Source organism: Hipposideros armiger, unplaced genomic scaffold (genome assembly GCF_001890085.2).
Source record: "Hipposideros armiger isolate ML-2016 unplaced genomic scaffold, ASM189008v1 scaffold_109, whole genome shotgun sequence".
Taxonomy (NCBI): Eukaryota; Metazoa; Chordata; class Mammalia; order Chiroptera; family Hipposideridae; genus Hipposideros; species Hipposideros armiger.
Window position 1 is genome coordinate 1,898,654 of NW_017731459.1, and position 25,754 is coordinate 1,924,407.

A 25,754-nucleotide genomic window follows, 5' to 3' on the forward strand; every position below is an offset into this window, starting at 1 on the left:
GAAAATAATTTTATGGTTGGGGGTCACCACAACATGAGGAACTGTATTAAGGGGTTGCACACAGCTTTAGGAAGGTTGAGAACCGCTGCTCTAGGGCATCACAGTGCTAAGTTTTTTACCTTTCTGGTCACTTTGGTGGTAGACACAGATCCCTCTTCAAGGAAGGACTGCTGTCTCTTGAATGATTATTTCAGCTGCGGACAGCTGGGTCCCCAGTGCAGCACTCTTTTCTAGGGCCGTTCACATCTAACAACTGACGGGGCTGGCCATCTCAGCCTTAGCAAGATACTCTGAAGAAGACTCTAGTGCAGAGTGCCCACCAAGTTGGCCAAGGCTGTTCTCATCCTTTGGCTTGAACTATAGCTGGCCTTCTCCCTCTGTCCTCGCCTGCTCCTTTCCCTGTCCTTCATGGCGTTGGTGCCAAGAACGCTCCTTAGGACATCCTGCACACTAGACCCCATCTTAGAACCTGCTTCCCGCAACCCTACCTGGGACACCTGAGGACATCCCTTTGGAAGGTTGAAATTGCATTGTGTTGGTAATAAAACCCAGGTTAGGAAGCACTGCTTGGCTTACAACCCTAGCGAGCTCCCCTCTTTCACCTTCTCTGACCTCTGACACCTCACGACTGATCCAAATCTTGCAGTATTTGTAAAGGTATTAAAACTTGTACGTGCCATAGGCACTTGTATGCCATTCCACGTTTCTGAGTGACTGGTTCTGATGGGACCACATATTAAATCTGGTCAATTAAAAAAATTCTATGACTCTTCCAAAAGTCATGCATTCTCGCCTGCACATGAAATGTGATCCTATTTTTTACCTCCAACTCTCAGAGGCCACTATTAAGTTTCATAGTTCTCTTACCTCAAATCTAATGCGTGTCTACTTATAAGCACCTCTGAAAGTTATGTCCCCAAATGTAATTTCAAAACTATCAGCAGCTGACGCCATGCTTGATACACAGTAGGCATTCAAAATATCATGATGACATATTAGTTAACGGCTACACAATGTTAAGCAGCTTACACAAATTACCTCATTTACTCCCTCATAATCACTAATAGTCACAGTCACTGTTTCTGTTATACAGAAGGCATAGCTGAGACTCAGTGGGCCCAAGAAATCTGCCTTAAGATGACACCACAAGCAAAAAGCACCAACCACACCTCACATTCACCCCAGGAAATATGTATTACTGCTGTTTACCAAAACTACTCTTTTGGGGAATAGGCAGGACATAATGAGTTTCATTAGAATCAAATACTGTTTTTTAAATTTTCTAGCTGGCATAAGACATTTGTAAGTGTTCTGATTTCTCTGTGCTACTCCATACAGAGCAAATGCATTAGCACAATAAAGGAGCAGCCTAAGCCACTATAATAGCAGGTAACACTTATATTGTGCTCCTGTACCCTGAGCGGTATTCCATGATCTTTACCAGTAAAGACTCACAGAGTCACTTTTTCTCTTTCCCTCTTTACATTCCGTGGTTCACCATTTCTCATTGTGGATAGGCCTAGGGGAGGTGAAGTTTTAACAGTGTGAATCATTATTCTCATGAGCACAGCTCAATTACTGATTTTCCTACTATGACAATGAATCAATAAGGGAATATTAAATTGTATTTGGTATTTGATGTTCTACAAGGCTGAGAAAATTTGTATTTAAATTGGTCAAGGCAAAAAACATTTGGTCCCTTGGAGGATTTGGTTTTAATTGTCCAGACAATCCATGTGTGTGTGTGAGCATGTGTGTAACCAGGCCTTGTTAATGTCAGTGGAGTCGAAAAGTAATTATTTGCTGCTCCTACTAAGTGTAAGGCATTCTGCTAGGACTCATGGGAGGTACCAAGATAGATATGGTCCAGCACCTGCCTTCAACAAAATTTACAATCTGCTAAAAATGAGGTACGCAACTTAGCTTTCCAAGAACTGGTCTCCTCTGGTTCTCAGTAAGCATGCTAAATAGTGACTCTCAAAGGAATCCTTATAGGGTAAGTCACTAGTTTTCAAGGGGAAATAATTTGATTAGACACTTCATGATTCAAAGAAAACTCCCTCTCATCCAGTTAGATGAAGAGAGTGGTATATTCTTCAAGTAAGAAATAAAACATTTACTCAAAGTCCTCAGTCAAGAGTTAATAATTCTCTGTTTGAGTCTGACAATTACCCGTCAAGAAGTGAACTTTAAGGATGAAGTTTTTCATGATCTGAACCTGTAGTTTACACACACCAAAGCATTGGGAGCAACCCCCCTCTCACCCTCCCTGAAATCCCAAGTATGGCTCTATCTTTCCAGACATTTTTCCACGGATGGGACAGCAGGGATCAGAAAGGAGGGCGCGAGCTGCATACAGCCAGTGGCAAGGATGGTTTGAAGGGGTAAGAGCAAGTTTCCAGCGAGGATTTGAATTTAGGGTGTGCACACAGGGGAAGGGCACAGAGGCAGAGTTCACACATCTGGAAGAATCAGACCAGGGTCAGAAGCTGACACCAAGAACAAATCAGACATGGCAGAGCAAGCAGTCCTCCAGTGGTGGGAACCACCACTTATTTATAGATGGTATCTTGTTCATTGTTCAGTGTGTGAATAGGCCAGTCCCCGGTGTCCCCCTAGGGGAATGAAAAAGAACTATTGAATTGTAAACATTTAAAAGAAATCTTCAGTAATTTAGAACCCGTGCTGTACGCTTATGTATTAAATTATGTATTACCTCTTGCACTGAACCTGGTCAATAAGGAAAAATAAATAAATCAAGGTCCATAACCTGAGAATCCCTGAGAGTGATGCCAGAAAGGCTTGTCAGGGCTAGAACACTGACCTGGTCCTTGGCAACGCGTCTCATACTCTCCCTGTGCCAGTAGATGGTGCAATGCACACCTGTGCCACTTGTCACAAAACAGCTCTCTGATGTTTTTATTACAAGAACTTACATGGATCTTTACGCATGTAGGCGTCATCATGTACCCATGCATTTCTTGACTAAGCTTCTCCTGAATAGTCTAGTGCTTTTGGTATAAAGCAGGAAGTCCCACCATCAGTGACCACCACACCCCAGCCACTTCCATTCTCCATGTTTCCTTTGGAGAAACTCATTTTACCACACGTGCGGGATCACTGCTTTCAACCTAGATATTAACCAATAAGCTAAGATTCAGAAGCTACATCTTCCCTAACAAATCCCTGTCTATCTCCCCATTCTCCATGGTGTATTCCTCCTCTGTGCTCACGCTGACCTCCACCAGGGTACACATCTCAATTTCAGCACTTCTCACAGAGTCCTGAAGTTATCTGAGAGTCAGGCTGTGAGTTCCCCAGTGACAGCGGCTATGCCTTGCTTCTTTGGGTCTCTAGGAACCACCAGGAACATAGTAGGAAGTTAATGTTTCTAAAAAGGTAAATGTCTTCCACGAACTTCTTCTAATCATCTTGCCCAGGAAAAGTGTACTAATGTTTAATGAGTTAAAATATTAACTGTTTATATTATATTAATTCTATCATATCTTAAAACATGTTTTTAAGGCTTATGCCATCAGAAAAAAGACTGACCTTGTGTGTTGTGGCTACACAAAGAACATAACGCAGATCAGCAAACTTTTTTCAGGAATATACTGACCACCTTATTCAAGAAACCCCTTTTCTGGGAAAACTGGATCGAGTTTAATAATGACTCACACCCATGATTTCCAAAATAACTGATCTGACTCATCAATAAGTATTGATTAAGTGACTAGGTTTGATTATTGTCTTAAAAGAGTACCAACTAGCATTTACTCTGTGCAAAGACTGGTATGTTTTGATCATTATATTAAGATCGCACGTAGCTGAAAATCAAAAAGACAGTAAGGCCAGATATGTTCCTTCCTCTATGTCATGGGAGAGAAGATAGAATTGTAAGTCAATTTATATGTAGATCAACGTTTTTCAGACTTTTAGTTGTGACCTGTTAGTAAGTCATGAAGTCAAATCATTGGTTGTAGTTTGAATTTTTAAAATGAAATAAACAACACAGATTGGAGTGAAGTGGATGGAGAGGAATTGAATAGAATAGATAAAAATTAGAATATATTACCCTTGGTAAGGTTATGCCTAATTTTGCAAAATTTTATTTCACATATGTGGGTGCAACTGTTTGTGGGGTATGTCTGTGCACATGTATGTATGTATGTGTGCTGGGAGTTCATATAAAAGGTATTTTTAAAAATAGGCCTGTGTCAAAAAAGTTGCTGGAATAGATGGCATAATTTTTTCATGAGTGTTTGAAGAATAATTTGAAAGATATAATGTAATGTGTGTCCTGATTACCAAAGTCACCAAGAGAAAATAGGGGCTGTGACAAGGTTCCTGCTGTGAAATCCAAACATTATTTATGAGATTCAAAGACCTTATCATTTAAATATGAGGATTGATGTCTCTGATGAAGATGCAGCATCTTAGTTAAAACAAACAAATGATTATCTTGGACCACAGTGTAAACAAGACCCTCATTTATGAAGCTGCTAATTGCTCTTCCCAGCTGCAGGAGATTGGCCTGTGCTCCATCTCTCACCACGCATATTGCATGTAACATTTGTACACTCACTCTTGCAATTCAGCCCAGCACAAGGCCCACCACACACACCAGAGCCTGGGGGCCACAGGGGCGGTCGGTTCAGAAAGAACCTGTCTAAAAGGCAGCCACTTAAAGGTATCAAGATCTGCATTTTAGAGACATACGAGTATAGGTACCTCTAAGTTGTGCTGGAAATTAAACTCATGTTTACATTACGTTATTTCCTCACAAAACTCATTGATGTGTCACCAAGAGAAGAAACTTGGGGGCATCCTTTGTAGCCAAAGGCATTGATATTTCATATCAGTTTTTTTTAAGTAAATCATAAAATTCAAATTCAGATAATGATGATCACAAATTCCAGTTGTCACATTTAATTCAACTTAAACACAGATACATTAATCCATACTATAAAAAAATAATAGCTATCATGTTTTCATATATCATATGTGCCAAATGCCACAAGGGACAATTTACACATAGAGTTTTTAACCCTCACTACCACTAATCTCATTCACACATATAAGGAAGGAAGGAAGAAAAGATGGAAGGAAGGAAGGAAGGAAGGAAGGAAGGAAGGAAGGAAGGAAGGAAGGAATGAAGGAAGGAAAGAAGGAAGGAAGAAAAAGGAGAGAGAGAAGGAGGGAGGGTGGGAGAAAGGAAAAAAGAAACAGGGAAGAAACCTGAGATTCAGAAAGAATAGGTCCCCTGCAAAAGGTCAAATGGCATTGATATTATTCAAATGTTGGTCTTAAAAACCCATGCTCTGTCCAATGCCTCCCGTAATGTTGTTCAATCTATGCATTCAGTATGTGTTCACCGAGAAGTGAATGCAACACCCACACATAAAATCATGGGTACTTATTCAAGAAAGATGCCAAACCACATAATAACTACATCATTTATCATAAGATAGTATCATTTCTGCTACTGCTAGCCAGAAGCATGCGATTACTTTTCATCAGCAAAGTTGCCTTGGATTTCTCAATAAAATATCAAAAAACAAACAAACAAAAAAAACCCCACAACAACAAAAACTCAGTGTTTGATTCTGTGGTAAACTTAAAACTGATAAGTAAATGAGCTACAGAAAACCCTGCTACTATAAAGTGCATGCATGGCCTCTGGTCCATGTCAGAAAGTTGCCCCATTTGGGGAAGGACTGTTTCATGAGGTCTCACCCTGGCCACTATGCAAGGATTCAGGCTTGGAGATTTCTTTGAGGAAGGGGGCAGACCCTAAGGTCTTGCAACCTCAGTCCACAGCTGGGATTGAGTTGACCTGACTATCTCTAAAAAAAACCAAAAAAACAAAAAAGAATTTGAGAAGGAACTGGTTAGTGCTGACCCTAAGGAAAGCCTCTCTACTTCTAAGATTTGGGTTAGATTCTGATCCATCTCCCCTGCCTGTTCCACAAGCTGAATCAGAGAAAGAGCAAGGAGACATGGTATTCTCTATGTTCCTCAGTCAAGTTCTTCTCTGCTCATCCAAGGTTGTTGGAAAAGCAGACTCCCTGAGGCCAGTAGGACGCGTCTTAAACGAGCTTCTGATTGACCCGAGAGCACGTAGTCTTGCCAGAACTGAGAGCAGCTTCCAAGGCCTGTGAGATCTAAGTTTCCATTAGACAGAACACACCATATTGTGGAGCTTGCCAACATGCGCGCAACGCCAAGAGCCCCACAGTGTTTCAGCTCTCCCTCGGTATTTCTGCCACCCTCTCCCTCTGGCCACAGCTGCAACTCTACCCACACACGTGCTCCCATGGGGAGGTTCACGGGGAGGCATCCTGGGGACTGGGTCAAACACGAGAATCTGTATGGACTGTCCAGTTGGTGTAACCAGGTTAGTTCTACATAATAGTTTGCGAATGGTCTCAGGGTTGGTGGATCATGTGTAAACTGAAATGTATCATTAACAAAAATATCAGTGTGTCATAAAAGGAGAAAATATAAGCAAACCCAAAACACAACAAAAAAAAGAACGCAGGGGTGAATAATTAATTGTTAACTGTTTGGACTCAAGCTAGATGTCCAAGACTTGAAGCCTGATTCTGCCGCTGACTTTGCATGTTCCTAAGCACCTCTGTGCCTCAGTTTCCTCATCTGAAAATGGAAATAATAAGAGCCCCTACCTCACAGATGGTTGTGAGGATTAAACAAGTTCATATATGTAAAGCACTCAACAGACTACTTTGCACACAGCATCATACAGAGGGTGCCAAAAAAACGTATACACATTTTAAGAAAGGCAAAACTGTATTAAAATTGTAATACTCAATATACAAGTATACCAATAACAAAAGATGAATACAAGTCACGTTTGACTTCTGCAATTACAGGAGGTGCTCAAAGTGGTTACCATCAAAGTCCAGACACTTCTGATTATGGCAAACTACTGCTTGAGCAACACTGACCAAAGTGTCCACTTGTATACATTTTTATGGCACCCCCCAGGATCAAACAATGGACTCTCTCACTGAGACAAAAACATGCATCCATTCAACATATTACCTGTTTAGATATTACCTGTTTAGAGCCCTGGCTAGAATTAAACTGCCAACATTTCTGGAGGCTCAGACCTTCTAGACACTTCTACAGACCTTAGTCTGTAAAATGTATAGCTACTTCAAAATGGACTTGACTTCCTTCCAGTGCTCCGAGGGAGCCATTGCTCGACTGTCCATGCTGTGGGTAGATGGCCATTTCTGAGGGCCAGTGCATACATGTGGGAGGTACCTGGGTCACAGTTCCAAAGCTGTCAGTGTATTTCAGCTGGTATAAATGAGAAGAACAAATCTGCTCCCGAAACTCATTTTGAAAGCGGCAACACTTACAGAGAAGGATCCTAAGGAAAAGGACAAATAACAAAATAGAAGAGCGGTGCCAGAGGAGCCACAGGTACGAACTACACCCGGCAGAGTTTTCCCTATCCAAATTGTTGCTAGGATCCCTGCATGCAGTAAACGGCCTTAGGAGCATTTATGAAGAAAACGCCTCATGCAGACTTTTTTTTTTTTCCTTTTGCTTGAGATAAAGCATTATTTATTTAAATTGATAATTTTACCTCATATAATTGTACAAATTCAGTCACTTGGTATAACTAAAGCAGTATAATTCTCATTCAAACAAAACTTAAACTTATCGTATTTATATGACAGTAAAAAATTATCATATAGTAAATTTGGCTTGTTGAGGGTGGGGGGCTGTAAAGTTCCGTGAATTAACACATGTATAAGTTTGTGTAACCACCTCCACACTCAGGCTATAGAACAGTTCCATCACCCCAAAAACTAACTCATGCCACTCCTTTACAATCACACCACCCCTTTGACATGTCCTATCAATCACTAATCTGTCCCCCTACATCACTATGACTTTATCATTTTGAGATGTTATATAAATGGGCTCATACAGTCTGTGATGTTCTGACATTGGCTTCTTTCATTCAGCATGATGCCCTTGAGACCCATCCAAATTGTTGCCATCAATAGCTGGATCTTTTTCACTGTTGAGTAATATCCCATTGTATGGATGCACCATTATTTATCCAGTCACCTTTTGAAAGGCATTTGGTTTGCTTCCGGTTTAGGGCAATTATAAACAAAACCATTATACACCCTTGTCTACAGGGTTTTGTGTTCTCAGTTTTAGTGTTCACCTTTAGTGCTCACCAATTTTTATATATACATTTTTCTTGACCCTTAGCATATCCAATCTTGTGGATTACACATTATCCTATCTCCATGGATTTTAGACTCCTACACTAGAAGCTCTTAGAACACAACGGCAGGGGGAACTTGCATCCTCCTGCAATTACCCAAAACAGAGGCTCCTAACTCTTTCAGTCTAGTGGAAAATGCAATTCTCGTCTCTTCATTTAAGATTTGTTTGTTTTGAAATTTTACAGTATTCCTTTAATATTTCAGATTATGAAGCATCAATCATGCAAATTCTCCATTCTGACAAGGAGTGTCATGTTTTAGATCCAAGGTTCTCAAATTGTGGTCCCTTGACCAGCAGCATTAGTATCACCTGGAAACTTGTCAGAAATGCAAATACTTGGACCTCACCCCAGATCCTCTGAGTCAGAAACTCCAGCAGTGAGTCCAGCAATCTATTGGGGAAAACCCTCTCGGTGATATCCGATGCATGTGCAGTTCTGAAAACCTCCTCTTTAGGGACGGGCCCTACAGAAGATAGAATACCAGGGTCTGAAACCTCCCTTTGAGATGACATATTCACTCACTCACACTTACTTTGCTCTATAATAGGATTCACCAAAGGAAGAGGATGGCTCATTTTGTTAAAATACGGCCTTGGATCACCCAGTGACATTTATAAGACAGGCAGGATAGTTCATTTTGGTCACCGGAGCAGAGATATGGGATCAAATCCTGAAATCCCTCATTAGAAACAATAAATTCTTCGTCCTACCCTCTATTTCCATCTTGTCATTTTATCAGAGCTGATGGGTAGAGAACAGGTATAAACACAAGTTTCCTGTCTTCATTGACTCTGTTCTGTAACCCTGTCCTTAATGGAACATTGTTCATTAGCAAAGAAATAAGTGAATTCAGAGGGAAAGTGAAGGGGAAAAGCAGCTAGCTTAGGTCATCCCACCACTGACCTCACAATGATAGAAATTACTCTTTTTATAATATAACCAGGTTGAGAATGTATATGTATAATATACATATATATTACATATGTATAACATATAATATACATGTGTGTATGTATATATTGATAATGTATATATGAGTATATACATATATATTTATCAAAGAGTAGGTTTATATATTCCCAACAATAAAATTGTAGGTAATCCCTTGTTTATCCAAGTAAACCTAGCTAATTCATATGATGGAATAGACAAAATAGGAAATTTAGAGCAATATGTTCTCTGAATATAATGTAAAATATATTAATATCAAATAAATCCTTATATTTACCTATAAACAGTATTGCTAAGATTTCCCTTTCTTCAGGTTAACTGAGGACACAAATAAGATTATTTTGGTTGTTTGCTTCAAGTCCCAAAATAGGATTTAAATATTAATAAATTTAAAAAAACATTTAATTAACATAGTCCTTAAATTTCTTTGTCCTAACAAAGCTACTACCTTTGACAAATAATGAATAAATAGGTTTATTATCCTTCTACTCTTACACTTGACTTTTGTTTCAGGGTAGGACGGAAACTTCTGTTAACCTCACCACTTCCTTTATGTGAAAAACTGACTCCCTGAGGGTAGAAGGATTAAAACTGCTGCTTTGATCCTGTACATCTGCCAAAAGCAACCGTCACCTTCTGTGCCAAACACAAGGAAAGCTCACGAAAAGAATGAGTGAGAGAGTGAGAGAGTGAGAGAGAGAGAGAGAGAGAGAGAGAGAGAGTGTGTGTGTGTGTGAGTGTGTGTGTGTGTGTGTGTGTGTGTGTGTGTGTGTTCCAGGTGGCTGGGGTTTGCTTGGTAGAAAACAAATTGAGGACAAACAATCTATGAAGAAAGCTCACACTGGCTAATTCTAATTCAAGTTTTCCAGAAGATAATTTCTGGAAACAAATTAGTAGAAACTGATCATTTCATCAGTGTATTGCATAAATATGTGTTGGCAGGTAGACCAAAAATAGGTATATCTACCTGGCATTAGCTCTTCCCTGTGGGACAAGAGGCAGATTGTACATTAATAGTGTAGCCCTTTTCCCCATCCTGACATAGGGATAGTTTAGAATACATATATGAAGAGCAAGGCAATATGCCTTAACCTTAAACAATCACAAAAGAGTACCATTAAACATGACTTGGAAAGCCCAAGCCTTGTGAATCCATTAGGAAAAAAAAAAAATAGAAAGGCAAGTTTTTCTTTAAACTCTACTCATTGCTCAACTGGTATCTTCAAAACCATTTTTTTCCCCATTTATTTACTCAAAAATTTTAAAATTATTATTTTCTTTTAGTCACTTACCTTGAGTATTTATACTTAATTGTGAACCATTGGGTCCCTTAAGTCAATAACATTGCTTCTAACTAAGTGACTAGTTGGGCAGTGAGTTAAAGATATAGGTTTAGATGCGTTGTAGTTTTTTTTTAATTCGTTTCCTATACTATGTAATAGGTATTGTCAACACCTTATAGAATCCAATGCAAAAGAATCTCACCATCCCCCAAAACCTTTTGTTTCTATCTTTTTTTTTTTCAGTAATCCATGGACAGATAAAATGCTTGTGACTCTTATCTACAACTTTATAGCATTTCAAAACAAGTATTGATATATACATAATTCCATTACACATGTTCTTTTGGTTTCAATGTTTTAATGGATAAATAGTCTTTTAAGAGAAAGCAGCAGAGAGATAACATTTCTATTATGTGGCGAGTATTTGGCACATGATAATGGGGGAAGGAAGTATTTTTGCCCACATCTTGTAAGAAAAAAATTGAAGCTCACAAGGGTTAATTAACTTAACCAGGCCAGTGAGCAGAGAAGGAATTCAAACCTAGTCACTTTGACCTGAAGCACCTACTGCCTTTCTATGAGGACATTAGGAGAAAGTGTGTCCCCAGGGTAGGTGACATCAGGAGCGGAGAATCCATCCTTGCTCCAAATGGAAGCCAAGGTATAGATTGGAAAGGCATGCACACACATTTCCAACCATTCTGTACCAGTTTCAAAAGTGAATTTCCACGTCCTTTTTGTCACTGCCCTGCCACACATCTTCCTCCATCCTGACTCAAGGCCTGACCCCTGATCTCCAAGTTAGATCTAATTCTCTGTGTTTCATATTACAGTAAATCATATGACAAAGAAAAAAAATAAAAGAAGACTGTAATAAACAAACATCTTTCTTTTTCCTTAGACAAGAATCCCTAAGTACGCTACAACAGAAATTTTGCCACAGCTGCGACCACAACCAAGAGCACATTGATAGGTAGGGACATCACATGGGCACGAAAGTCCCTTTCACATGCGAGGTGGTTCATAATTATCAGTATTTACACTGCAAAACAATAAAATAAATTATTTTTCCAAAATAATCTCACAAGTAGCATTTGATCAAAATCGATTCAAAGGTAAATTCAGAATTGGTAGAGAGATACTGATTTTTCCTTATCACCACCGTCCCTGTGGCTTCACCAAAGGATACAGCAGGGCTAAAGAAATCTTGAATTTCTATACTGATAAGAATTTTTGCCTGGAGAAACAAGGTAATTCAGGGGGCAGAAGGAGCCAGCCAGCCAAAGGAAGGAACTCCCGCAGAGCAGAACAAATGACACTAATGATCTAATCAATATAGGAATAAGTACAGATTTCCTCCACAGAAGGCCACTGGGTAGCTTCCCTAAAAAGTTCAGAAAAACATCACATTCCTTTCATTTAGATTTTTCTTACCGTTTGTCAGTGTACTCCATCGGGAATAACCAAAAGCTGGCATTCTATCAATTCAAAACATTAGGTAAGTTCACCAAAACTTGGCCTAAAACACATCAGTTCTTTCAAATTTGCAGGTCTGGTACTGTGCCATAAATTCCTTGACGAAAAGTGTACACTGTTTGATCCCCGCCTAAGCCCAAAGATCGAATCTCTAAACAACCACTCAAGTGATATCACCTCATCCTTTCTTAAAACATCAAAACCAATCATTCTCACAGCCAGATCAAAACAATGAGGTAATGCTTTTTGGTGATTTTAGAAAAAATTGAGTTTAGAGCTTTCTTCTCTTGCTAGATCTGTTGGGTGAATCGCTGATTATACAAATGGCCTTCTGTTGAATATAGCTATTGCTTATCTACAAAGCATACTAGTCACAAGTCTACTGCAACTTTATTTGAAATCATTTCTAGTCCTCAAAGTCGCAAATTGCTCCTGGAAGAGTGTTAAGACTAAAAACTCTCTACATTTTTTCTAGACAAATCTAGAAGGATGCTTAGTTAACTTTCTTTGTAACTATAAGCATCAGAGCAACAGTCTTACCCCACATGAGTCAGCATTAGTAGGCAATGAAATACTGCGTGGAATTTTGCGTACACAAGAAAACAAATTATCCATGCCCAAATCTCTTTTTCAAGCTTCCTATAGCCCATCCAAGCTTGTAAAAGGTCAAACCCTACTATCTATGCAGATGAGCCTCTTCTAGAAAGTCATATGGACTTTAGGTGTCCACGGATGGCCTTTCCTCACTGAACCCTTGGCTTGTAAGTGCTTATCACACGTAGTATGGCTGTGCTGAAAATGAACTCCAACTATGCATGAACAAAATACTCATCACATCATGAAAACATTCTCAAGATTGAGAGGGATCTTAAGAGGACGATCTATTTACGGGAGGCTTATGGCATCAAGCGAAGGTCATGATAAGGACAAAGCAAAAGATGAGCAAACAAAATAATGTGAACCCTGGGGAAAAAATACTACTACTAAGCACTGGGCTAAGCACTTCATTTTTAATTCTTACAACTCTATTTTAGAGGAAGCTGAAGTTTAGAAAGCTTAAGAAATTTACTAAGTTGTAGAGTGGGATCTGAACCGCAGCCTGGGATCCCATATGCTCTTTATTTAACCAACTATTTTTGATAAGATTCTCTTCTAATCATTTCACTCTTATTTGGTAGTTTTAGGGCTCATTTTTAAGGCTAAAAAAAAGTATAACCCAAACTTATAGGAAATGCAATATAAAACTAATCCATGAATATTATACAAAAAAAGGCCATTGAATCATAGAAACTAAACCAGAAGAGATTTCAGCAATCATCTGGTATAATATTCTTGCTTTATGGTAAATTCTAAAAGTAGATTCTCAGTGTTTCAGGCCAAGATATTTGAACATGAACTAGGTCTGGGGCAACATGTCCAGATATGTCTCTGCTTCCAAATTCCTAAAGATTTACCTGCGCCAATGAAAAGAACTGCGTCCCTTTCTGAAAAAACAAACCATCCTTCAGGTAACCTATAGATAAAATACTTTACTCCTCTGAAATGTCCCTACAGAACCATATGTATCCCATTCCCTTCTAATCACAGGGGCTATTTTTGAATCTATTAAGGACTTTGATAACATCCTGAAATGATTGTAGTTTCCTTTCTTATGACACAAGTGTGGAACCTCACAATAAATTCAAAGAACAATTTGCCTACAGAAAAACCTACTTTTTAATTCTAAATAGATATTTTGGTGTGATCTGATGTGAATTTGAACTTTGTAGTTCATAATTCCAGTTCAATTTGAATCAGTTCCTTGCAGCTCCAGTAATATTGTCATTGTGTGCTTTTATAAAACCAAAAAAGAGAATATAAAAAAAAAAAGAGGAGAGAATATGAGCAGATCATCCCAAGTCAATATACGTTTGCCTTAATCAGTGGATCTCCTTTCTCTTGTTAGAGAGCTTCCCAACTGAGTTTTAGCTTGTGGTCTAACCAACAGCGTAAGTTTCCCCCAGCAATTCACCAGCTGGGTGCTCATTGTTCCACATTTGTTTTCCGGAAACAATATGGCTTCTATCCTTTAGGCATACTCCACGTCATTCTTTCTAGTCAACTCAACTGGTAGAGAAATATTTTTCTCATTCGTCAAAATTAACTCATATTGCTTTATCATCCAAGATATTGTCCATTTATCATTTTGGAGGTTCCTCATATTCTCAATTATGCAATTCATTGTTCAAACTGTTAAAATGTATTTCTCTCTCCCAAACGCCTAAAAATCCGACACAGCCAAATTCACAAATATTGAGCATGTGACCTGACACATAGGAAACTCTCAATAAATATTTGAGAAACAAAAATGAACAAACAAATGATCATGGTATCTGATGCAAAGATAAGTCTTGCTGACCGCCACTCAAGAATTCAGCTCTCCTCAATTCACATGCATAGAAATTCCTATACCTTGATACAGTGTGGTCCAGAATATATTTTTTCCTGGCTTCCTGATGAGAATACCAGCTGTGTCAGAATCTATTGCTTTCTATGTATTCCTAAAGCATATCCCAGTCTCACAGAAGCAACAGGATGTGCTCATCTCTCTAAATTAAGGTGCCAGGTTTTGGGTTTCTTTGGGAAGTAAATGGGTAAATAGAAGTTCATTCAATCAGAACCACTCTTAGCATATTTTAAAATGTAGGAGATAAATTAAGAAAGCAAACCCACTCCATCCTTAATCAGCTGGATCCCTTCCTTTTGGACTAAATTATTTTTACAGATAAGGGTAAAACATTAATCCAGTTTTCAATGGTCCTCAGCGGGTTAAATCCTATCACTATTTCCTTACAGCAGGAAGAGAAAGGCAACTCTCCTATAGCTTAGCTGGAGCTATTCTGCTAAGCTGGAGCTATTCTGCTTAAGGAAGGAAGAGGGGCCTAGAATTCTCCAGTTTGTCAGTATTCTCTTCCACCCCCCGCCCCACCCTGGCCGTCTCATCCAACACTGCCTCCCTGCCCAGGCCTTCAGAGGCGTAGATTCTTTCCCCACACTTTCCCCATGGTTAAAGGCATACATCCAGTAAACATGAGCTGTCTCTAGTTCTGTGTACCAATGATTTGGAAATTATTTGTGAACTTGGCTTTGCCTCATTCCCTCTCCATGGAGACGGAAAAATGATCTATGTATTCAGTTTAAGCAGAATAGTTTAGAGGCCTTGTTTTTCCTGTAGAAGCCCCAGTCAATGCCTGAGATCTGAAGAAGAAACTTCTTTGGAAGAGCCAAAATAATCTCCAGTTCAGTTGCAATGTACATGTAATGCATTTGTTTGTTCTGTTTTTCAGAAAGGTAAATGTCAAACCCACTTAAGCTGAAACTTTAGGGAAACAAATATAATTAAAACTTGACCTAGAGCTGATTTTGAATCCTGAATCTTAGATGGCATCAACAATATAAAAGTCAATTTTTAATTCAAGAAACTGATTTAATATCTGCCACGTGTAAACAAGAATTGCTAAGGAAAGTAAAGAAATACATATTTGGAAATATGCTTTGGGGCTAAATTATTTTTTTCTTAATGTGAGTTAGTTAAATGACTTGTATTTAAGCATGTGAATTTATATATATATATATATATATATATATATATATATATATATATATATATATATATATATATATATATATATATATATATATATATCTCACATGGGGGTGCCAAAAAAATGTATACAAGTGGATGGTCAGTGTTGCTCAAGCAGTAGTTCGCCATAATCAGAAGTGTCTGGATGCTGATGGTAACCACTTTGAGCACCTCTTGTAACTGCAGAAGTCAAATGTGACTTGTATTTATCTTTTGTTATCAGTATATATTGAGTATTACAATTTTAATACAGTTTTCCTTTCTTAAAATGTATATGCACTTTTTTGGCATCCTCTGTATATATCATCTGTCTACCCTTTCCTTGTTTTTGTTTGGTTTTCAGCTGCTATTAGAAGACCAAACATTTACAAATTTATCCTTAGGTACCTTCTGAGAAGTTCCATTGGATAATTTTCTGATTGTGCTATCCCTCAGAGGAATGGCTCATCTTTAAATTATAATTATAAAAGAAAGTGCGATTATCTGACTAATTTACTGCTTTGCATGGCTCGCCCTCTTGTGTGCTGAACGCTACTTGTGGTACTCCACTTCTCCTTAGGGGAATCAACTAATTGAACCCCAATTGTGAGAGCAGTTGCCCCATCCTGTGGTCATTTTCACACAGGTGCAGTTCAACAAAAATGCAGACACTGGAGGATCAGAGGCCAGATCAGCTGCCCCATCCAAACAGCTCACTCAGGGCTTAGAGACAGGAAACGCGAGCCTTCTGTGGGAGTGCCAGAAAGCCCATCAGCAAGCCCAAAGCTCTGCTTGCTTTCAGGTCTCAGAGGAAGTTGAAAACTGTTTCCATCTCCCATCCACTCCAAAGCTACTGCTCACTGGCTCTCACCCAGTGTCCATGGATCCATTCCAACCCCATTCTAGTCAATGATCCGTTCCTTCAGCCACGTCTTTTAGATGGTAGAAATTACACAATTAAAACGCTTTGGAGAAGACATACCTATATGTTCCTTTTTTAAACAAATCTGAACTGGGCCACCCCTTCCCTGGGAGACTGACAGAAGGTAACGGCCTTAGTAAACGTCGTTATTCTTATGTAATAGACACCTCCTGCACTTGCTACTGCCTTGGCTTGGTCCTTGATATTTCATAGGCACCGAAAAAGTAAAGCTAGTCTCCAATTTTAACCATTCGGATTTTCATAGGGTGGAAACAAAAGAACTTGACAATTACTAAAAGAAAAGAAAAAATTTTAAAGGGGGATTTGTCTCATTGATATATATAAAATCAGGTTTAAATCTCTCTAAAGTTTTCGTATGAGAAGATGATGGTTTCTTTTTAAGAATAACACCTACATGCCAGGTACTTTGTTTCTGCTTCAACCCTTCAAGGTAGGCCTTACCCTCCTTCATAAATGAGAAAATTGAAGTGATGAGAAATTAACAAAATTGCTAAAGTCACCAGTGATTTCTTTAGATTGGAATAGTGTTACGACACGATTTAACCTGCAGAAACTATGAAACACAGAGAGCCTTAAGAGTCTTGGCCACAGTCACACATATATAGTTATTTATTCAGGCTCAGAAGCCAAACACAAGGAAACAGCAGTTCGGGTGGTAAATTGCATATTTATGGAGGTAAGTTTTGGAGAAGTGAGATTTGGATACACCACCATATTTAGGTCTTGTGTTCCCAGATGTTTTCTTTTAATCCAAATTTTGCACTTTTTTTTTTTTTTGACCTGTAGAATTCCATGGAGGACCACATATCTCTGCGGTGAGTCCTTCCTTCATTGCAAACAATAGTTACCTGCTCCCACTCAGATGAGCTCCTGGCATACTTTTGGTATACCATCCCTCTGTTACTTTGAACCTACTTTTTTTTTTTTTTTTGGTAGCTGAGCCATCCTGCCATGAACCTGACTTTTGATCAGAAGCTCCACTAAGTTCAAAGCATCTCTCTGTCTACAGCTTCCCTCATCTTATCTGACCAATAATGCAGACATTACGATCATCTGTGTGACAAAATAATATCCTTCTTAAAGGGATATTTATCTTCTTTTCCTAAAATATGTATATATATATATATATATATATATTTAATGTATAAACTCTCTCACACGTAACTAGGTATGCTCTCTCACCTCTTGACGCTGGAAAAAGAATTCAAAACCACTGAAAACTAAGTCATCCATAGTTCCAGAGGAGAACAATGATTATATTAAAGCATCCAGTTGTTAGAGTGCTTAATTGTGCTTAAGCAGATAGCAACAGCATGTAACACATGATATGATTGCATGCTATATTATTTAATTCTTCCAGAATTCTGTCAGTGATTATATGGAAATTCCAGGGGTGGAGTAAGATTTTAATCTTCACAAAGGAAATATGTGCTGTGACCAAAGTTAAAGCAGCACTGGAGTGGAAAAACTGAAGAATCATTAATACCAACTCATTGTTTGCAATGGGTCTTTTGAATTCATCTTTAGTACTATGACAGATGTTGGATAATTTCCTAAAATTCTTACAATACCAGCATATCTAATAAAATTTAAAATAAACAAATATAAAACTATGTAATTTAAAAGTGTTAGCTAGATCATTCTTATAAGCCAGATAAAATAAATGAGATCATAGATATGACTACAAAGTCTTGACAATTAATTAATTTGACAGAATTCAATAGTAATTTTAACCCAATGATGTGCTACAATGGCCTAAAAAGTCATCATTCGACTATAAACATTCATCTTCTTTCTCCAAAAACTGAAGTGCTGTATTTCCAATCAAATGGGTTTTTAACACTCTCATTTAAAAACAAAACAAAACAAAAAACGTGTTTTAAAGAAGCACCTTATGAGTATTTAAAGCTTGCATATGCTGCCGAAATCTTGCTTCTGACACACAGTCATATGGAATCTACTTACTTATTTTCTGTCCAACAGCTTTTTAATGATTAAATTAAGGCAGGTGCCAGCAATGCTGGAATTTCTACTAAAGTTACGTACATATTAATCTGCAAGGTGCTAAGAAAAACATGTCAATGCAGAGGACAGATTTTTTTTTTTATCAGAAAATATTGGAAACTTCCCATGAGGATTTACATTGTGGTTTTAGAAACATTTTTATATAACTTTTTATAAAAGCTGTAAAAGCAATTTGATAGCTTTTTATTTTTTCATTGAGTTTATGAGCAAATACAAGTTAAACAATTAGGTTTAGCCCCTGAATTTCAGTGAGTTTCATGCCCTTCCTTCACTCTCTGTTGACCCATGGCTTGATTCTTCTAGATCTCTGTAATAGTGGTGAGATCGTCTGAAAGAAACTCAAATTACTAAACAATTAGATAATAGCTGGACCTTCGGATTTACATGTCGAGAGGTATTATATTTGGACTTGTAGGGCCAGCAAACTTTCAGAAATTGATGGTTCCACTTTGTTCTCTGAAGACCTTGAAACATTTTACCTCAATTATTGTTGGTTCTCAATGTTGACTAGATCAAAATACGTCAACGTGCATTATTTTTTTCCCCTTTAAGATATGATTCTATAGACTAGATTGTACTAAAGTAAGGATTGTATCTTGGCCATTAGAAGAAAATCTGCTAAATATATTAGCAGCATTCCTTGGTTTTCGTTTCCCTATATATGATCCTCGTTCTTATCTCAAGTATTTAGTGTGTAATAAAGAAGCGACCTACGATAATACAAATGGAAAAGAAAGCATATTCATTAAGAATTCCAGCACTTAATCTGGCTGAGAAGTCTCTGAGTTCTTGTGGATGTTCCTATTACAAAGTCTTATTTCCTAGCTTGTGTGAGAATCAGGGATTGATTACTGGTTTATCTAAGGAGATAAGCTTTGTGAATATGTCTCAACAATAAAAAAAAAAACCTGTAGAAAAAAGGCTGTATATTATGTTATGTAATTCTGCGTAGAAACGTTAACCACAAAGGGCCAAATAAATCTCTACAAAATTTGCCACCACGCTTGGTATAAAAAGTGACGTAATTGCTTTCCTGTTAAAAATCTTGAATCCTTCCTGTCAATTGAAACCATATTTTATTTTTATTTATCTTAAAACCAATCTTATTATTTAGAGAAGCAATTTTATTAATAAAATCTTAATGGTTTGTGTGTTATCCACAATGGATTTTTAATGTACGAACTGCTGTATCCTTTTGAAGTAGTGTGAAATGTGAGAATGTGGTAAGAGGCCTGGTTTTAAAAGGGATAATGATTAGTGGGCCCCCGTCCCCTGTGTCTGGAGAAAATTATTTTCTGTTACTAGATATACGGAACTATTGTAGAGGACTTGAAAAGAGTGGTATGAATTCATGGCTGAGGAATACTTATGAATATGTACTTTGAATGAGACAGTTCTGGACTAAATCTTTAGCATTTTAATAAGTCACAATTGTGATTTTATGCTAATAGATATCACTTGACTATAGAACTTATAAAAAATCTTATATAACCTGTAGCATTGACATGTATATTAAGCTGGGGGTTATAAAGAACAACCAGAAGAAATTTCCTGGGGAAAAGTATGTAGGGGAATTTAAACTATTGATTGAGTGTGGCCGTGGACAGTGATTAGCAAACTCTACCTGGCGATGCTAAGACCTATGCAGGCAGCTAGAATAAAAAAAGCATAACATAATACCAAGGATTCAATTTGAAAGTAGAGTCAGTTTGGTATATTTTAGTCAATCCTTTTGTTTTTCAATATCCCTTCAATTGTCCAAAATAATTATTTCAATTCACTTTTTGGTTTACCTGAATAACTATTGCCCAGGGCACAGATATGTCCCAGTAATTTTAGGGAAAGGTACATTGAAAATGTTATATGGGCATTTTGTGCCTTAAGAAAACGTCACCAGAATATAGAGGATTTTGAGACCACAGATAACAGTGCTACCAAACATTTAAAATTGCTGAATGAACTTCATACTCTGTCTCAAGCACTTTGTTCCTTACCAAGCATATTACATACAATTTCATACTTCATATCTCAGCTCATACTTAATTCTCACAGAAATAAAATGGTTATGATGTAAATTTATGTAATAAATGCTTTAAACATCCAGGGCCAAGTTTAATCCAGAATGAGCAAAATTAATTTAAATTATAAGACTCCGAGTCACTGAACAATATCAATTTATTAGAACTTGGCATAAATACACCTTAAAGGAAACCAACATTCAGAAGCAAAGCCAGCCTGAGAAAAACAAATCCAGTCACATATATGAGTATATCTCGCTAATATTCTTTTTTACCTTCAGTAGTTCTTCATCACTTATTTATATCTCTGCAGGAAATCATTTATCATATTTAACTTTAAATATTAGAATGAAAAATAAAAGAAAGCAAAGTCAGCAGAAATACAGAGCCCAGGAAACCACAGATTTCCTAAAAAATAAAGATCCTTTGTCTAAAGAGAAGAAGTACATATTTTATAAGTTCATCATCACTAACTTGAAATATGTTCAGGACTTTCCAGGTGAGATAATGCATTTTTAAGGAAGCCAATTCTTTTTCTGATTAGAGAGTCACCTATTTCTAAACATGCTACAACCCTGTGGTACCAGTTAGAATGATGCCAGTACTTACCATTTGAAGAAATGGCTTTCAGTGTCGACATCATTTTTAAGCCCCATATTCTTTCCTGATCTTGTCACAAAGCAGATCAGCATTAAACTAGCTTATATAGGAATGGTTCATTTGCAATTTCCAAACTTATGGGCTTCAAACTGTCTCCCCATACTAATGAGAATTCAATCAGATTCATTTCTGGCTACGTTGTGCATTGTTGTCTTCAGTGGCTGACTCATTCCACACTCTACTCATGTAGCTTATAATTATCTTGTCCATGGACAAAATACACATTGAATTCAGATGAGAATGACTACTGACTTGAGAATCTTGAGAAAGGTAGATGACCACTAAGGGAAATATTACAGCCAGTGTGGATTACTTTTCCCTCTAGATGTACAAAGTAGAAAACACAAACAATAACAACAAATAACAGTAACTCCTTGCAATGTATTTCCCTTAGTAGTTTTTAATGTTTTGGATAAAAACTGGCAAAATCCGGAACAACTTTGTACATTGCTCTAACAGCCCTATGTAACAATAATTATACGACTCACTTTCCCACTTAATAAAAACTTCTCACTTTCTCTTATGTTTATTAATTTTGAAACTACTTAAGCATTTGCCTCATCAGCTGCACTCTAAACAAAGACATAACCTGATTATAGTAGGTTGTTAATATGAAACTGAACAACAGAGAGCTTTCTAACTGGCCATTCTCATGTTCTACAGGAAGGCAAGTGGTCTGCATATATGCAAACACTGCAGACAGATGGCTTCTTATGTTTTACGTACTATAATATTAAGACATTTCCCCCCTCGTTGTTACGTTCCAAAAATGATCAGTGCTGCCTCTTCTATGTACATTTTAAAAGTATTTAACCTTCAGTAAGATAATCTATCATGTTTATCTGAAGCAAGAAGAGAAACGGCTCAAATATTCTATTGAGTTCAATCAAAACTTCCTGCTTCACTTAGTTGCCACAATTCTGGACCTAGACTCCACGTTTATAAAAGAAAACGAAGAGAAAAAAAAAATCACAAGGCAGAGCTTCAAATTATAATACCTTAGAAGGATGTTAGTTATTTTATGCCCAGAATATTCACATGTCCCAAACCCTTCACCAGAACAATACTATAAAAATCTGAAGTCATTTCTGCACTTCTTACCACCCAAGAACCTGACAGTTTGTCTTAAAAACTGTATTTATGTAGGAACTCCCTGGTGAGTATCTCCCTTAAGTTTCAAGGCACTCCAATTACTGAGTCTTCTTTCTAAGTATTACTGAAGAGATTTATGAAAACATATCCAACTCTCCCTGTGTAAATCTCTCCTGGAAATCAATTGACTTCTCTTAGTACCATATATTAGAACTCATTAAAATTACCATATCCAGCAGCCAGTCTGTACCTTTCCAAATATCCTTCTCCAGTATCCATAACCATGCACTGCTCTGTCTTCCATCATGCTTCGTTTATTGCTGAGTGAGGTGCTTGCTCCTTCATTAAATAGCATTAAAAATAGACTGCACTGAGCTCCCCAGTGGAGCATGCTCTAACAGGGCTAACCCATGGTTCTCGAGGTAACTATACTCAGCTGGGATCTCAGAGCGAAAGTCACTGGGAGATCAGCAATTTGCAAATCTAACAGCACACACAAACCTGTCTAGGTCCGAGATGAACACTGCAAAATAAATCAGCACGTAGTGAAATTAAGTCACTGAGAAGCTGTCAATTTCTGGAGCTGTATAAGTTTCTTTAAATATGACTCACCAAAACCAAGTGTTCTGTCAAACAGGCGTTCATCTACAGCAACTTGGTTATATTATTCATCAAATAACATAAATCATGTCCAGACAGGGTACAGTGAGACACGTATGCATAGCAGTCTAAATGCCTTAGAAATTGCACTTGACCCAAATTGTTTTGAAACAAATTACAGCATTGATGAGTAAGGATAGTAATAGGTTAGCCTATTTTGTATCTTTTGCAAGAAGGAAGTGTACTCCCAAAAGAATATACTAAACTGTAGAAAATTTTAAAATATTGTTAGTTGAAGTGATAAAAAAGAGCACGATGTAAAAGGAAATACAGGATCGAACACAAATACATACCTTAAAACTCCATATAAACCTGAAAAGAGTGCATACATAATTTCTCACATGGGATCCACATTAGGAGAGCAGCAGAAGCAATTACTGATGAGATAGTACATTACTCGGCTATTTGAACAAAACATAGCTACAACTCTCGGCTTCCAAATGACTGCCTTTTGTGAAAATGACATTAACTAAAATCCTATTCAGACATGCAAACCCTGTGGTGACACAAGCACAGAGGATCAAAGGAGTAGGTGCATTTATTTTACAGTGTGTGTCAAAGGTTTTCTAACTTTTACCAAAAAAAAAATTCCTGTCATCTCCATTTCTCTGTTTTCTTAAAACAATCATAGCAATTTTGATCTCCAAAGTGAATGAGGAGGAGGTAGGAATCATCTGATTTTAGTCAGCATTGGAGTGAATTCTTGTACAGATTCAGTTCAACTTTGGGGAACGTCATTCTGGTGGAGAGAGGCTGAAGTGTCATACCCATAGGCTTAAAAAATCAGAAATCAAGTGGGTATCTGCACTTCAACACATTCTCATGAAAGTGATTTCTACCAGCCTTGCATTGTACTAAGTAGTTTCCCATCCCTCTAACTTTCAATTCCAGTTTTGTTTTTCCTTTTAGGCTAGGACTCTGTCCTTACCCTGTATCTTCAGGGGGTGATCAAGTACTGAGCCTGCACAGCCCACAGCAACCACATTCACTCCAGCTCTGTTTCTATGCATAAACATGGAGTGAGTCAATTTCTCCTCCTAAGAAACTTTCAAACACCTGTCTAATTCAACTCAATTCTACCACTATATCTACAACCTGCCACAGAAGGCATTAAACTTGGAGTTTGCCACGAAACACAGATTTCCAACATGTGAAAATAAAATGGGAGTATCTCTTTTCTCCCTACACCCCTTGGGAGCCAGGACCCCAAGTCCTGCCAGTAAAACAAACAGATTACAACTTTTTGCCCCTTGGAGAGCTCTCTTTCAAATGAAATAGAGCCTTTGGAACTTGCTACCTTGATACCTGCATAAATCTCTGTAGACTTCCCAGATGGAGAGAACTGCCTTTTTCAATTCTCTTCCAGCTTCCCATGTCTGCCTCATTTGGAGGAGGGGGAGTCTACCCCTCCTTTGACGAAACATAAAGACACAATACAAATATAACAATAGCTTTCTACAAACACAAAGGAGAAATACAGACTAGAAACAATTAGAAAGAAAAGCACAGATATATGGCAAAAAGGAGGAAAAAAAGAAAATCACAAAAGGCGTGCAATGTTCACGTCGGAAGACCTTGATTATTACCTTGACCGAACAGTGGATATCCCCCCAGCGTCTTGGTGCCTTGATTGATTTAATTTAATTTTTATTAATATTGTTTCTCAGTGATTGATTTGGCTGGATTTGTTTGATTTAGCTTGGCTTTTTTTTAGGGGGGTCGATTTATTTAACTGCTAGTTCAAAACGAGCTTTCTGCATTGTCGGCTGGGATCCTTGCAAGGCTGTGGCGGCCGCCACTGCGGCGACGCTGGTGGCTTCAGCGAGCGACCCCGCTGCCCCTGCTGCTTATCGCTGCTCCGGACGCTCTCCGGGGGCGCCGCCGCAGCCTTCTTTGCCCGGCTGGCTGCAGGGAACGAACGAACTCCCGCCTCCTGTCTGCTCCTTCTGTCTGTTCCCCTGCACGTCTGTCTGTCTGACCGTCTGTCTCTCAGCCTGGCAGCTCAGCGCGGGATTGTGGCTTTCCTGCGCTCTGCTCTGGGAGCTGCCACTCTCGCTGTCAGTCCGTGTGTGAGTCGGTCTGTCTGTCTCTCCTCATCTCTCGGTCCCACTAGCAATACGGGGTCCCTTTTGCAGTCTTCTGTGCCCGCATCTCTCTCCCTCTCCCATGCAGTGCCCTCAGCCGCTTTGCTCGGACAGAGGAGGGCGTCTGGAGTGGAAAGAGCACGCTTCTCTCTCTCTCCCCCTCTCTCCCTCCCCCCCCCCCCCCTTCTTTTCTCTTCTCTCTCTTCCTTCCCCTGCCTCGCCCTCTCCTCTTGCTCGCTTCCCCGTCTCGAGCTGTCCGGCTGCTTCCCCCTGTCCGTGGCTGAGTCAGCCTGTCAGTCCCACCCAGGGCCGGCCAGCCTCGGTCCGTCCCCCGGTTCCGCGTCTCTTGACTCCGCGCCTCCGTTGTCTGACCCTCCACCCGACTCTGCCCTCCCACGCGGTTGGCACTGTTGCTGGGGGCGGTGCCTGGCTCCTCTCTGCAGCCCTGGCTGCGTCCGGTCTCTGTCCCGGCCCGAGGCAACGCGCATGTAGCATGTGGCCCCGCAGCTGGTCCGGCTGCAGACTCCAGTCCCCTGACCGGCCACACCCGGGAGATGGCCGCGGCTGAGCGCTTACGGGTACCGGGGCCTCTCTGCCACGGGGCGAGGCCAGAGTTGGCCGAGTCGGAGCGCCGGGACCCGCCGGGTGTGCCCGGCGCGCGCGGTGCCATGCATCCTCCT

At 38.9% G+C, this 25,754-nt stretch overlaps 1 protein-coding gene across 6 annotated transcripts in view; it reads right to left on the reverse strand.

Annotated features, from left to right (window-relative positions):
* Positions 1-25,754, reverse strand: part of ARPP21 (cAMP regulated phosphoprotein 21) — a 450,043-nt gene that overhangs the window by 133,942 nt on the left and 290,347 nt on the right. Inside the window, exon 1 of one of the 6 annotated variants that reach the window (XM_019647224.1) lies at positions 24,577-25,234. The exons of 2 other annotated variants lie outside the window; for them this stretch is intronic. The gene's annotated coding sequence lies outside the window, so the exon portion shown is untranslated. Of the gene's footprint in view, positions 1-21,187; positions 22,106-22,557; positions 22,829-24,576; positions 25,235-25,754 lie in introns of those variants that run through there. 3 more of the 6 variants (XM_019647228.1, XM_019647227.1, XM_019647226.1) reach the window with 3 other exon arrangements.